The sequence below is a fragment of the Eptatretus burgeri genome, chromosome 13 (assembly GCF_056783735.1).
Source record: "Eptatretus burgeri isolate ZD-2024b chromosome 13, Ebu_testis_v1, whole genome shotgun sequence".
Classification (NCBI taxonomy): Eukaryota; Metazoa; Chordata; class Myxini; order Myxiniformes; family Myxinidae; genus Eptatretus; species Eptatretus burgeri.
Genome location: NC_140973.1, coordinates 48,343,917 through 48,359,523, shown reverse-complemented (window position 1 = coordinate 48,359,523; position 15,607 = coordinate 48,343,917).

Below are 15,607 nucleotides of genomic sequence, written 5' to 3'. Positions count from 1 at the left end.
GCCAATTCTGCATAGCAGCTGTAATGAGGTTGGAGTTATAATGTCCTTCTTGCACAGTATTTATACATCTAATTATAAGAGGGTATAGATTCTTTAGATGCCACAAAGTAGTATGGCCAGTGAGTATCATCAGATAACTTGCAAAAGAGGCGTTTTAATTAAATGGATGCATGACAGGGTCATTTCTGTCTGCTGTGAGTCACTGAAGAGATTTCAGCTCAATCACAAACAGAAATATCACCATTTTTATGACAGATATAAAACCAACCCAACGTCATGATAACATGATTCTGAAGCCAGAACAATAACAGTTCATAGAACACTATACTCCGCACAGTGTTATTTCAATTTTCCGTAAATTTTAATTTAAAAAAAAATGATTTCAATGATCGTTAAAAAAAAAATCTGAAAGTTTAGTACTATTGAAGTAGTCCAGAAGCAGTCCCAAACAGCACCCTTATATACCACCCCCATTGAACCTTCATTTGAAATTGAAGTACAGGACTGCAAAACTGGAGTATTTTGGAAGTATTCTGACAGGTGATTTGTGGACTAGTCTTGAAGTATATGATTCAATTAAAAAAAAATAAAGATTGGAAAAGTCATGTAAATAAATTACTTATGGGTTTTACCACCATTTTCCGCAGTGTCTATGACATCTCCTCATCGAACATATTACATTAGTTATTCATGCCTTGTCATATGTGTTCATTATAACATCCTTAAGAATAGTAAGTTTCCTGTTTGGAATGATTTTCAATTTTATTTGACTGTCAAGCAGGCAGCCAGAGTTAAAAAATCACAGCCGTGTCCGAAGGAAGCAGTGCAGTTTGGCATTTCCTTCTTGTGATGATAGGCAGCTTTCGCGCCCCATTGTGTCGATTCAGCATCTGCACTGCTTAAAATTGTTTTTTGATGGATGTACAGATGGACGTTATAAATATTGAAGCGGCCACACCACTTAAAAATGATCTCACTCTCCACGTAGGTGCGATCAGGATGAATTCTCAGTGAAAGTATGGTAAAAGAAAGAATTGTCTTCCTATTCATGTTCCGATTCATGTTCCAAATATGACATGCAATTTAATAACGTTGTTCCTCGATGATAAATTGCCGATCTTAAACTGATAAGACAGATGGACAGATGGACGGACATGAACCAATTGCTTAACCCCACTTTTTGCTTCACATACACGGGTTAAATATGGAGGTGCATGTTTCCATGGCATCACTTCAGTCAATATAATTCCAGGAAAGCAACTACCATGTTGAGTTGCATAACAAGTGGGAACTAGAGAGTTCATAGAACACCATACCCCACACTGGCTTGAGTGTCCATTACATCATCTGATCTAACACGTTACATTAGTTATTCATGCCTGTCGTATGTATCCATTGTGACGTCCTTAAAAACAGTAAGTTTCCTGTTTGCAATTATTATCAATTTTATTTGACTGCCAGACAGGCAGACAGAATAGAAAATATTTTCTCGCTCCTCTGGGTGACGTAATAAGGCATTCAAAGATATCAAGTTTGCCAGTAAGACCTTCTCCCCACTCCCCATACCCCAAAGGGATCAACACTCCATGTTATACCTCCAATGATGGAGCACATTGGCAAGTGGTTCAAAGAGTTATCTTGAAGGCACTCATAAATATTCAAAGTACTTAATGGAAGACGAAACCTGGCAGAATTCATCGACGGATGAATCATGTTCAGCTGCAAAAGGTTAAAAAAAAAACTATATAACAAACACATATATATATATATATATATATATATATATATATATATATATATATATATATATATATATATATATATATATATATATATCTAACACACACATACACACACATATAACTAACACACACATGCCACAGAAAGTTGAGAATCTGAACCTCAAGATAGTGCAGATTGCTACCATAGAGATGAGTGAAAATCAAGAGGATGAGATGCTCAAATTGAATTTTCCATTTCATTCACTCGCTGCTATTTAAATTTGAGTGAAGATTGTAGGCAAACTACAGCAAGGTTAATTGTAGATAGTGGTACGACAATGTGCTTGGCATGATATGCTTACAAGCTCCCATTGGATGGAAAGCAAACGGAGAATAGCCTCTGGTTCACTATTAACATTGCAGTCTCATAAGGTAATACAAACAAGCATGCATAGATAGTATAAAACACAGAAATAGTCTCTCAAGTGAGAAAAATATGAGCACAACCTGGTAGTATAATAATAATTCAGCAGAGAGAAAAGGTCACAGAGTGGTTTTGCAAAGCACTGCTATTAAGGAAACAGTTGGCAAACACCACAGCATAATAATGATCAAAGCTTAAACTGAGGAATTTTTCACCATCGCATATATTTCCCAGTTGTCAATGTGGTCTAACATCTCATTTTGATGAATTATCCAGATAATTGCAATAAAAGCAAAATTAATAGAAAACTTTTTGAAAGCACCTTAAGTAACTTTTCTTATTCTTCTTTTTCTTGCATAACTTTTCTTATTCTTCTTTTTCTTGCATAACTTTTCTTATTCTTCTTTGAGGGACCCAATTATTTTTATTGGCTTTAACGGACCCACCTTAGAGGGTTGGTAGGGTGGGAGGTTCTGACCCGTATTTCCATAACCGGCTGGCCTGACCTGATTTTCAACTGGAAGGAATTTGAAATTTGTTTGGGGTATCACTGATTAACTCACCAACTCTTCACAAAAGACAATATGGGATCATTACCATAATAATAATAATAATAATAATAATAATAATAATAATAATAATAATAATAATCTTTATTGTCTCATATGCAGGGAAATTCCTCTTCAGTGACACCATAATTTAAAACATCATGTATAAACAAAACATCAAAAGGAATAAGTGAGTAGGCAATGACAAGCACCAGCAGATTAGCATCCTTCTAATCATCTAATGGATAGTGTACAAATCTGGTCCTGGTCAAGATGTCGAACGGCCTGTGAGCTGACTCACGGATGGAGAAATTCTTGCCGGAGTGGCGGGGGATGGTGAGGATGGAGAGTCGGGAAGAGACAAATAGTGTGTTGAAAGGGAAAATCTAAAAATCTCGAAAACAGGGATGCAGACCCTTTGTAGGCAAATTCCTGTATCTACGCAGTCACACCGTAAAATTCCAGAACCACCAAAGGTAAAGCTCCAGATGAAAGGCTCAAAGAAGGAAAGCTGGAGCTTGAAGGAAAAAATTAATCATCCTTTATTACAAACTGAATTCATTGCATGAAGCTTGAGGGATGAGAGGGAAGGGAAAAAAGATTATTGAACTCACCAAAGTCAATGAAAATGGCTGGAAGAACAGAAATTATCCCACTATACAAATTTGAAAGAGTGGCGTCGATGATCCACAAATATCTATCAAAAGATAGAACAGAAGAAATTAAAATGAGGGCCAGACAGCACGTGGCAAAATAGAGAAGGATGAAGGGAGCTGGGTGCTTGCCATGGGGTAAATGAAGGATGAAGGGGACTTCGCTGCAGCACCACAGGAAGAGGCTATGCAATGAAGCTGAAGCTTGAACTATAGCTTAGCACTAAAGGTCCAGAGGCAAAGACCAGGTGTTGTAGAAAGAAAAGATACAGATCTATCCCTGGAGAGATACTGAGCTCAACCCGCTAACCCAAACCAAATGACACCTAAACAGACAGAAGGGATAAGAGCAACAATGGTAGATGATAATTAGCAGGAAGACAAGGGAGAACAATTATACAGAGAAGAGGAAGAGGATGAAGAAGACGATAAGCAGCAGAGACTGGAAAAAGAGTTAGCTAACAAAATATAGGAGATGAGGTTGATACCACCTCGGGAAAGACCACAACTATATAAAATGGAAAACAACAAACTGACAAAGAAACTAGTAGGGAGAACCAAAAGTAGCCCCCCTTGAAAGAAATAAATGTGGTGAGTTTTGCAGCAGTACTGCTCATTCACGAAAAAATAACAACAAAAACAAGAAAGATCGAAACACGATGCAGGATCTTCCAAGGAGATAGCCTTTCACCACTCCTGTTTTTCCTGGTTCTGGATCCACTGAGCAACCTCATTAATGAGCAAGAACATGGATACATCCTAACATTCAATAAGAGAACATCCAAAGAAACAAGAAAGGTGACACATCTATTGTACATGGATGATTTAAATCTCTTTGCACCAAACGAGGAAAAACTGGCAGAGCAAGTTAAATTAGTGAAGCAGAACTCCCGCAATATTCAAATTTTATTTGGCCGCGATATTCAAATGGAACTTGGCCTCGATAAGAGTGCCAAGTGCACCTTTGTTCAAGGAACACCAATGAAAACAAATAACCCAAAAATCGACTGAAATACAACATTGCTGGAGTTAGAGAATGGAGCATCATTCAAATATCTCAGAGTGTAAGAGGGGCACCAAATATGTGACAAATGCACAAAACAATTGACAAAGAATACCAAAGAACTGAAAACATATCTCTTCCAAAGAAACAAAATCAAAGCCATAAAACAACTAGCAATATCAGTATTCCAATACAACTGTGCACAAATAAACTGACCACAAGTGCAAATCAATACATTAGATATCAAAACAAAGAAACTTCTCAATATTCACAAAAATAAAGTTCCACAAAAACCATTGCATCCCACAAATGTACCTGCCAAGATGAGGAGGTCGCAGCAGCCTGATAGAGCTCAAACAAGTGCACACAGTGACAACTGTAGGATTGGCTGTGTACATGAACAGTTCAACAGACTCCAACCCAATTTATACGCAAACATGAAGACAAGCAAGCCAGAAAGAACATCTCTAAACGCACATTGCAAGAAACGTCCAAAGAAAGGTGTGAATAGATGTCACACGTGAAACTGAATATAGCCTCATCATTTGCAAAAAAGACAAAATAAAAATATCAGGTGAAATATCAACAGATATACACCAACAACTAACTGGGAAAATGATAAAAGTGTAGGAATATTAAAAAAATAAAATAATAACAAAAAAAAGAGTTGGACATACTGGACAGAGACAAAGAAGGCTCATTAGAATGGCTAATGAGAGGTCATCCCAACTTGGACAGAGAACGAATCATAATAAATGCCCAAGACGAAGGACACCACACCAATAGCTTTAAAAAGATGGCAGGAGTGAGCCAACTGCACAAATGTAGATTTTGCAAGGAAGAAATAGAAAGTACGAGCCACCTCCTCAGGTCAGGTCAGGTATGGGAGCATGTGCCAGAACAGCGCGTCGCTGCGTCCACTTTCTGCCGGGACTCCAAGGGCCTCCGTCTGGCCATCCCCCAGGCAGATGCCAGGCCCATCCCCATCTCCTTGAGATGATGGTCAACCTGTTGCAACCATGAGGCACGTGGTCAACCCACTGGCCTCCTCCACTCATGAGACTCCCTCGCTGAGAGAATCTGGTGAGCAGGATCAGAGTCAGGAAAACGAGCCACATGTCCATACAGCCGCAACTGACGCTCACGGACTATGCAGGTAACAAATCTCATCCGAGTCTCTCTCAGCAACCGCTCGTTGGACACAAAATCCGACCAGCGATAGCCAAGGATTCTCCGAAGAGACCTGGTACCAAAGGAATTAAGTCTCCGTCTCAGATCCTTGGTCAGAGTCCAAGTCTCGCACCCATAGAGCAAGACTGGAAGTACCAAGGACCTGAAGACTCGGACTTTCGTCCTCCCGCACAGGTACCGGCAGCGCCACACCCCATGATCCAGTGAATCCATGACTCCCCAGGCCCGACCCAGACGTCTATTGACCTCTGACTCGCAGCCAGCAGAGACATGAATATCACTGCCAAGGTAAGTGAATCTCTCCACGACCTCAACATCCTCACCACAAACAGACACAGACAGGACAGCAGCATCCAAGATGTCACCGAAAGCCTGGATCTTAGTTTTGACCCAAGACACCCGTAATCCCAACGGCTCCGACTCCTCATTCAGCACCTTGAGGGCCCCCAAGCGGATGTCTAAAGTCTCCGCAAAGATGACTGCATCATCTGCAAAGTCAAGGTCCGAGATCTTGACATTCCCAAATGATGCACCGCAACTTGATCTCTCCGACATCCTCCCTAGAATCCAGTCCATACAAGTGCTGAAAAGTGTGGTGGCAAGTACACATCCCTGACGAACTCCAGTAACAACTGGAAATAAGTCAGAGATGGTACCACCACACTTCACAGCACTCTCAGTACCAGAATAGAGTTCAGACATCAGATCGATCAGTTTTGGTGGCACCCCACGAAGACCAAGAATCCTCCAGAGGACATCCCGATTCACTGAATCGAACGCTTTACAGAGATCAACATAGGCTGCAAGCAGCCCCTGCCGAAACTCTCGTCTGCGTTCGGTGAGGACACGAAGAGCAAGGATACGGCCAATCGTTGACCTCTTTGGTGTAAAGCCTGACTGCTCTGGACGCTGGTGCTCAAGCAGATGGTGGCAAACCCTATAGAGAATTATCCGAGCAAATTCCTTGCCCGGCACTGAGAGCAGCATCACCCCTCGGTAGTTGTTGCAGTCTTGGCGATCACCCTTCCCTTTCCAGAGAGGGACAACAAGGCCCCTCTTCCAGTCAGTTGGGATGATGCCTGTGTTCCAGGCAGAGCACAAAACTGCATGCAACGACACGAGTACAGCATTTCCACCAGCCTTGAGAAGTTCGGCATGGAAGCCACAGATCGCTGGGGCTTTTGCCCCGTTTCAACTGATTCACCGCAGCCCGTGTTTCCACAAGCGTAGGTGGACCACAGTTGATTCGAGGGTCAGCAACAGGGATTGTAACACCCTTGACGTCCAACTCGACAGTTGGGGGATCAGCCTGGTACAACCGCTCAAAGTAACCGGCCCAGCGGGCCTTCACTTCAGACTCCTCTGTCAAGAGCCTACCACTCTCTGCTCGAACAGTAGTGCTCCGAGGGATGGGCTTGGATGAACGTAATGCGCGAATTCCCCTGTAAGCGGGACGAGAATCACCTGTCCACAGGTGATGCTCTACCCCCTCACAGATTCCTCGCACATAGGCCTCCTTGTCCACCCTCAGCGCACGTACAGTTTTACGCCTCAGCTCCCTCAACAGCTCAGCTCTGCCATTCAGCCTGGCCCTGCGACTCTGGTCAATGGTATCCAGTGTCCCTTGAGAGACAAAATTCTTCTTTGCCCTGCGGTGAGCTCCAAGGCATCCACCGGCAACATCAAGGACGGTGGTCTTGAAGGCGCTCCACAACTCTTCAGGACCCCCCAAAGCACCCAGACCCCCCAAGTGTCCACTTAGCCTGTTCGCAAACTCCTCAGCTACTCTCTCATCCCTGAGCTTGGCAACATCCAGCCTCGGCTGGGATGGTACCATTCTCCAGGATTTAAGGTGCAGCTTTAGAGTTGCTGCAACAAGCCTGTGGTCAGTATTGAGGAACTGAGCACTCCGGTAGACCCTGCAGTTCTGGATCATCCTCCAACGACCATCAATGAGGACATGGTCAATCTCCTTTGCCACACCGCCAGCGTTGGAATACCAAGTCCAGCGATGAGCTTGTGGGCGCTGAAACCATGAACCAGCCACCCTAAGTCCATGACTTCTTGCAAAGTCAAGGAACTTAGTGCCATTCTGGTTCATAGTTCCTGACCCATGGGGACCAACACACACCTCATAACCGTCCCTATCAGTTCCAGTCGATGCAGTGAAATCCCCCAAGACTAGAAGTGTATCTCGTCTGGGGCACTGATCAACCACAGACTCGAGTGTGGCGTAGAATGCATCCTTCACGGTGAGATCACTCGCCTCAGTCGGAGCATAAACAGAGACCAGGGAAATGACACCTAAGGAGTGACGAATCCTTAATCTCATAATACGCTCGTTGACCGGTGTTACCTCAATTATCATTGGGGTCAGCTTATTGGACACAGCTACAGCAACTCCTTGGGTATGGTAACCATCAGAGCGACCAGACCAATAGTAGGTGAAACTACCCACCATTATCTCGCCGCAATCCGGTCTCCGAACCTCAGAGAGAGCTGCAATCCCGATGTCCAAACGCTTGAGCTCAGATGATAACAGAGACAGGTGATCATCCTCTCTTAGGGATAGGACATTCCAGGCACCCACCCGAAGGGACTGCCTCAGGTTAACCCAAGGAGACCGCCGTCTGGTGGACGACACCTCAGCACCACTCCGACACACTCTCCCGCAATCTGACCCAGGGATGTTACCCCGTGGTTTCCCTCCTATCAAAGATTGGGGGTCCCGAAGGCTTTGCCCCAATCCCGTCATCCGGTGAGCTGCCCTGCGAAGGGAAGCTGCACAGGAGGTACTCCCACGGAGCGGGTTTTCAGATTTTTTTGCGTTTTTGCGTTTTGCGGAATGAAGGGTTTTACGGTGGCCGGAGTGCAAATCCTGCCACCAACCTCCTAATAAGAAGTGACCCAACTGCAGGAGGACGTCCGCAGACACAGTTGGGCACTAGATATGGATGGCCGTTGGCTCACAAGGAGCTCCTCCGCCCTTTGACAGGTTTTGTTTTTAATCCTGCTGGGTGTCCATATCCAAACACCCTCCTCACCAAAAAACCTGGTGGGGGAGACGGTTTAGTCGCCGACAACCCGACCATGGAACAGGTTAGTACAGGTTTACATGGTACCTGTAGCAGGTCACAGATCGAACCTGACCTGACACAAAGCCACCTCCTATCGTGATGTAAAAACTCATGCGAGAACAGCTGCACACACAAAGGCACAACAAGGTATGCAGAGCAATCCATTGGCAGATCAGCTGAAATTTCAATATCCCAGTTCCACAAAACTCATGGAAACAATAACCAAAAGCAATCATTCAAAATAAGGATATAATGCTCACGTACGACCTGATGATCGCATCCAGCTTGAACAAAGAAAACAAAGCACTGCAACCAGACATGGTCGTCAGATACAAAAAAAGGAAAAGAAGGCATTGTTAATTGAGGTTTCAGAACCCAGTGATTTTGGTCCATATAATATAATGCAGAAATCAAGAAAATGACCAAATAGGAAGACCGCAAGAATTAGGTTAGGTTAGGTATGGGAGCATACGGCAGAGTAGCACGTCGCTGCGTCCACTTTCCGCCGGTACTCCAGGGGTCTCCGTCTGGCCATCCCCCAGTCAGATGCCTGGCCCATCCCCATCTCCTTGAGATTCCAATCAACCAGCTGGAACCAAAGGCATGTAGTCGGCCCATTGGCCTCCTCCACTCATGATGCTCCCTCGCTGAGAGAATCTGGTGAGGAGGATCAACGTCAGGAAAACAAGGCACGTGTCTATACAGCCGCAGCTGATGCTCATGGACTATGCAGGAAACAAATCTCATTTGAGTCTCTCTCAGCAACCATTCGATGGACACAAAGTCCGACCAGCAATAGCCAAGGATTCTCTGAAGAGACCTGGTACCAAAGGAATTAAGTCCCCTTCTCTGATCCCTGGTCAAAGTCCAAGTCTCACATCTATAGAGCATGACTGGAAGCACCAAGAACCTGAAGACTTGAACTTTCGTCCCCCCGCACAGGTAGTGGCAGCGCCAATGATCCAGTGAATCCAGGACTCCCCAGGCCCGACCCAGACGTCTGTTGACCTCTGGCTCACAGCCAGTAGAGACATCAACATCACTGCCAAGGTAAGTGAATCTCTCCGTGACCTAAACTTCCTCGCCACAAACAGGCACAGACAAGATAGCAGCATCAAAGATGTCATTGAAAGCCTGAATCTTTGTTTTGACACAGGACACCCGTAATCCCAGTGGTTCAGACTCCTCATCCAGCACCACGAGGGACCCAAAAAGGATATCCAGAGTCTCCGCAAAGATGACTGCATCATCGGCGAAATCAAAGTTAGAGATCTTGACATTCCCAAATGATGCACTACAGTTTGATCTCTCTGACATCCTCCCCAGAATCCATTCTATACAAGTGCTGAAAAGTGTGGGGGCCAGTACGCACCCCTGATGAACTCCAGTAACAACTGGAAATAAGTCAGAGATGGTACCACCACATCTCACAGCACTCTCAGTACCAGAGTATAGTTCAGACATCATTTTGTTGGCAACCACAAAGACTAAGAATCCTCCAGAGGGCATCCTGATTCACTGAATCAAACGCTTTTACAGAGATCAACATCGGCTGCAAGCAGCCCCTGCCGAAACTCTCATTTTCGTTCAGTGAACACCCGAAGAGCAAGGATACGGTCAATCGTTGACCTCTTTGGTGTAAAGCCTGACTGCTCTGGACGCTGGTGTTCAAGCAGATGGTGGCGAACCTGATCAAGAATTATTCGAGCAAAGACCTTGCCCGGCACTGAGAGCAGCGTCACCCCTCTGTAGTTGTTGCAGTCTTGGCGATCACCCTTCCCTTTCCAGAGAGGTAGAACAGGGCCCCACTTCCAGTCAGTTGGGATGATGCCTATGTTCCATGCAGAGCACAGAATGGCATGCAGTGACACGAGTGCAGCATTTCCATCAGCCTTGAGAAATTCAGCATGGATGCCACAGATCCCAGGAGCTTTACCCATTTCAACCGGTGCACCGCAGCCTGTTTCCACAAACAAAGTTGGATCACAGTTGATTGGAGGGTCAGCAATAGGGATTGTAACACCCCTGACATCCAACTCGACAGCTGGTAGATCAGCCTGGTACAGCCGCTCAAAGTAACCGGCCCAGCGGGCCTTCACTTCGGACTCCGCTGTCAAGAGCCCACGACCATCTACTCTAACTGCAGTACACCGAGGGACAGGCTTAGACGAGGGGAATGCGAGAATTCTCCTGCAAGCAGGACGAGAATCACTTGACCACAGGTGATGCTCTACCCCCTCACAGATTCCTCACACATAGGCCTCCTTGTCCAACCTTGGTGCACGTGCAGTTTTACGCCTCAGCTCCCTGAACAGCTCAGCTCTGCCATTCAGCCTGGCCCTATGACTCTGGGCAATGGCATCCCATGGCCCTTGAGAGACAAAAAAATCTTCTTCGCCTACTACTCAAGCATGGCACAGAATGCGTCCTTCGCAGTGAGATCACTCGCCTCAGTCAGAGCATATACAGAGACCAGAGAAATGACACCCAAGGAGTGATGAATCCTTAGTGTCATAATATGCTCGTTGAGCGGTGTTACCTCAATTATCATTGGAATCGGCTAATTGGACACAGCTCCAGCAACTCCTTGGGCATGGTAACCATCAATGTGACCAGACAAAAAGTAGGTGTAACCACCCGCCATGATTTTGCCACTATCCGGTCTACGACCCTGAGAGAGTGCTGCAATACCGATGTCCAAACGCTTGAGCTCAGATGATAACAGAGATGGGTGATCATCCACTCTTAGGGATGAGACATTCCAGGCACCCACCCGAAGGGACGGCCTCAGGTTAACCCAAGGAGACCGCCATCTGGTGGACGACACCTCAGCACCACTCCGACACACTCTCCCGCAATCTGACCCAGGAATGTTACCCTATGGTTTCCCTCCTATCATCAAAGATTGGGGGTCCAGAAGGCTTTGCTCCAATCCCTTCATCCAGTGAGCTGCCATGCGAAGGGCAGCTGCACAGGAGGTATTACCACGGAGTGGGTTTTCAGATTTTTTATGCTTTTGGAATGTTTTGTGGAATGAAGGGTTTTACGGTGGCCGGAGTGCAAATCCTGCCACCAACCTCCTAATAAGAAGTAACTCAACTGCAGGAGGACGTCCGTAGATACAGTTGGGCACTAAATATGGATGGCCGTTGGCTCACAACGAGCTTCTTCGCCCTTTGACAAGTTTTGTCCCCCCCTGAAAAGTGTCAAAATTGTATCAGTGATAATTGGAGCCATGGGAATGATAAAGAATAACCTCACAAAGATCCTTAACAACATCCCTGGGAACATTATCACAAACAAACTGCAGTTTGAGGCAATCCGGGGCTCAGTGACGATCCTGAAAATAGCTTATTGATGAAAGACATTTCAGCTTTTCATTTTTCACTAATTTACAAGAAAATTCTAAAAACATGTTTTCACTTTGTCATTATGGGGTATTTTTGTGTCAAACAAATAGTGACAAAGTCGAGGGTTGTGAATACTTTCTGAAGGCACTGTAATTGTGTGCAGGATAGATGATGGCACACAAACACACACACACACACACACACACACACACACACACACACACACACACACACACACACACACACACACACACACACACACACACACACACACACACCAAAGTTCTCGGAATAAGATACAATTGCATCGGAAATGCTGATTTCCTTCATCTCAAAATATTTAATTACAAAGAAATTACAAAGAAAGAAAAAATATAATTCTCACTAATTCAATGTACTTATATAAAACAATAATGGTGGTGTGCTGTCTTGACAAAGCTTTGAGACATATCATGACTTACATATTGAAAATGAAAAGCAACACAAACATATCAAGAGTTTGGTTTTATTATTAAAGATAACCCATTATGTACATCTATCTCCTGAAACTGGCAGAAGTAATCAATAATCTCTCACCTCATCAACTGTCCCCACCATCATTTCTACTGAGATTGAACACATCCAATAACTAGAGGGGGAGCACTCGGTAGAGTGCAAAACCTCCGCCGCCAATACTGCTGGGTCACTCAAGCGAACCTGATATCCTATTCATTCAATTTGACGTCAAGAGTGCTCAGAGTTGTAGTTTGCAACTTTCCCTTTTACTTTTAACTTTTGCATACTCAATTAATTCGTCATAACTCGATTCCTTGAGACAGAAATTGATTTTACATGGGTATATCCACCTGAAGTTCCAAAATCAGCCGCAATTATCATTTTGGCATGTTTTTTTTTTTGTTGGAAATCACTTATAACATGTAGAAATGCAAAAAAAAAAAACAAAATCGAAATTTTGTTGAAAAAAAAGTTGCAAAAATTTTTTTTCTCTAACAATTTTTTTTTGGGGGGGAGGGGGGGTTGGAAATCACTTAAAACATGTAGAAATGCAAAAAAAAAATTCAAATATTTTTTCAAATTGGCCGCCATAGCGGCCATATTGGATTTTTCACCAAGTCCAAAATCTAATGGCATGATCCTTGGACGAGACCTAACCCTCCCCCACCCCCACCAAGTTTCGTCAAAATCCGTCGAGGAGTTTTTCCGGAATACTGTTCACAAACAAACAAACAAACAAACAAACAAACAGAAAGGGGTGAAAACAGTAACCTCCATCCATCTTCGATGGCAGAGGTTAACCAGTTGGTGGTGCAAAAGTTGGTGCAAAAGAGATGCATGCACGTGACCATTCACAAACAAACCTGAGCACACTCAAGCTTAGCAAAATATGTAAAAACCTCATCCCAAACTGATCAAGATGGTACTGGCACTGCCAGGTGGGCAGTGGTTTAGAAGTGAGGTCTGGCTAGATAGTTTGAATGTGGGATCAATGGAGGGGAGAAGAGTCGAGGTGGTGGAGATGATGCAGAGAAGGAGGTTGGAAGTGTTGTCAGACACCGGATGGAAAGGAGACAGGGTGAGTAGCTTGGTAGGAGGATACAAGGTATTGGCTCTCAATAGTGATATTGATTGGTAGGAGGATACATGACAAGCACGTGGGTGGGGATAAAAGGAGTAATGGCATCGGAATAATAGTATCGGAAGAGATCAGCAAGCAGGTGATCAGAGTGGAAAAATGGATGGACAGATAGTTATGGCATGGGTGGTGATACAGAGGCAAATTGTGTGTGTTACGTCAGTATATGGGCCACAAGCGGAGAGGACTGGGGCAGAGAAGCAGGAATGCTGTGTATTGTGGGATATATCGAACAAATAACCAGTCTGCCATTCTCTTCAGTACAGCAATGTCCATCTGCAGGGTTTGGTATGTTTGGATTATTTACCATTCAGCGGCGCCACAATGCAGATTGGTAGTTGGCTCTCAAAGCTAGCACGTTCAAGCAATCTTCACATGTGGCAGCTGACCGGACTATACATCTCATCTCTTTGCCCTGAACAGCTGATAACGCAGCTCATTAATCTTGCTTCATGTGGACCTGACTGAATACAGTTGGCACGTGAAGTCCTGCAGAACGATTAACAAGCTTCTGGATACCGACCATTCCTCTCCCATTTTGGTGAACATCTCCTGGTACTGTGTGCTTTTCTGTAAAAGTTTTAGAACCTTGATTTTTTTTTCCCCTGACCTCCGAATGCACTGACGTTATCACATCCAGTGAATATGTGTAGTCTGGGTAAGGCTTTACATACTTTCTCATCAACTGCTGCAGAAACTTTGCTCATGTCAATGAATCTCTCCCTATTTTTGACACCACACTTGATTTAGATGTGGCAATCAATATCACTATTGAGATCCAGAGAAAATATAAACATGTTGAAGTATTTTGAAATAACGACCAAAGAGCTGGACTCTCAGGTGCAGCATGTATTGCATGCAAAAACATGCAAGTATCCGCTTCTTCTTAGTAAGAACTCAGATTGCCAACTTCGGTAGAAACATCACATGCTAATCTGAAGCAGTTCTCCACACACGTGACACACATGATTCGGTCCTGGAGATTTGATCGCAGCTTTGGTTTTTGCCGTTCCCATGAGATGAATTTGATCAAGTTGGTTTTGCTCTCTGATGACGACAGAAGGCGCCTCCACTGTTTTATTCCGTGCCCAGGAACAATATGACTGAAGAGAACACCCGTTTCAGAGCCACAATTTACTCTCTCAGCTGTTTTAATGGAATTCTCGGCATACACATCAAACAAAACATTGATCCAACGACTTCCTGATCCAATCTGCTCCACACCTTCAAACCTGTTTCTGTTTTTCTTCGAATCTGCTCCACACCAAAAGTGCTCATATACATGACAAGTCTGTTGTTTCACTCCATCATTACGACTACTTGGGGTGCTGAAAACAAATTGGAACGGATATTTGCAAACAGCATCTCAAAGGCATCCAACTCAATGTCGATGTACCCTTGATCCGCACCATTCTGGACTGTGCTAGGACCGGGCCTCATGTAATCTCAAGTATAAGTACATAACATGTTCTGCGATAGTGAGCTTCAGCAGATACCAACTCTTGAGCTGTTATGGCCAGTATATTGTCATCTTTTTTGAGAGTGACGACTTGTCAAACCTTCTCGTCTGAACGAGGCTCACATACCTTGATGAGAGGCTCCCTGGAATTAGAATGTTTTATGGACTTGCTACTCTTATCACAAAATATGCAGACTTCGTCGAGCACCAGGAAACTACTCGACACTGATTCTCTTGATGATCTCCGTTGCTCATGCGGTGCTAAATCATCCGAGAAGCTCATATCTTGTATACATATGGGCAAGTGCTCTTTTGTATGTGAATTTATCCCGACAGTTCCTGTCATAAGATACAGTATGTTAGGGACAGTGTCAATTGACGACAGCTGCAAGATGGGTTCAAATGCATGAATCTTTGCAGCTTTTAGAAGTATAGTTCATGAAGACTGGTCTCGTGGGCTGACAAGTTCTGTTCTTGCAGCCTTGTTGCTACATATAATACAGACTTGTAATGCGGGCTCTCTCTGTGGAAAATTCGGCTTTGTCAGA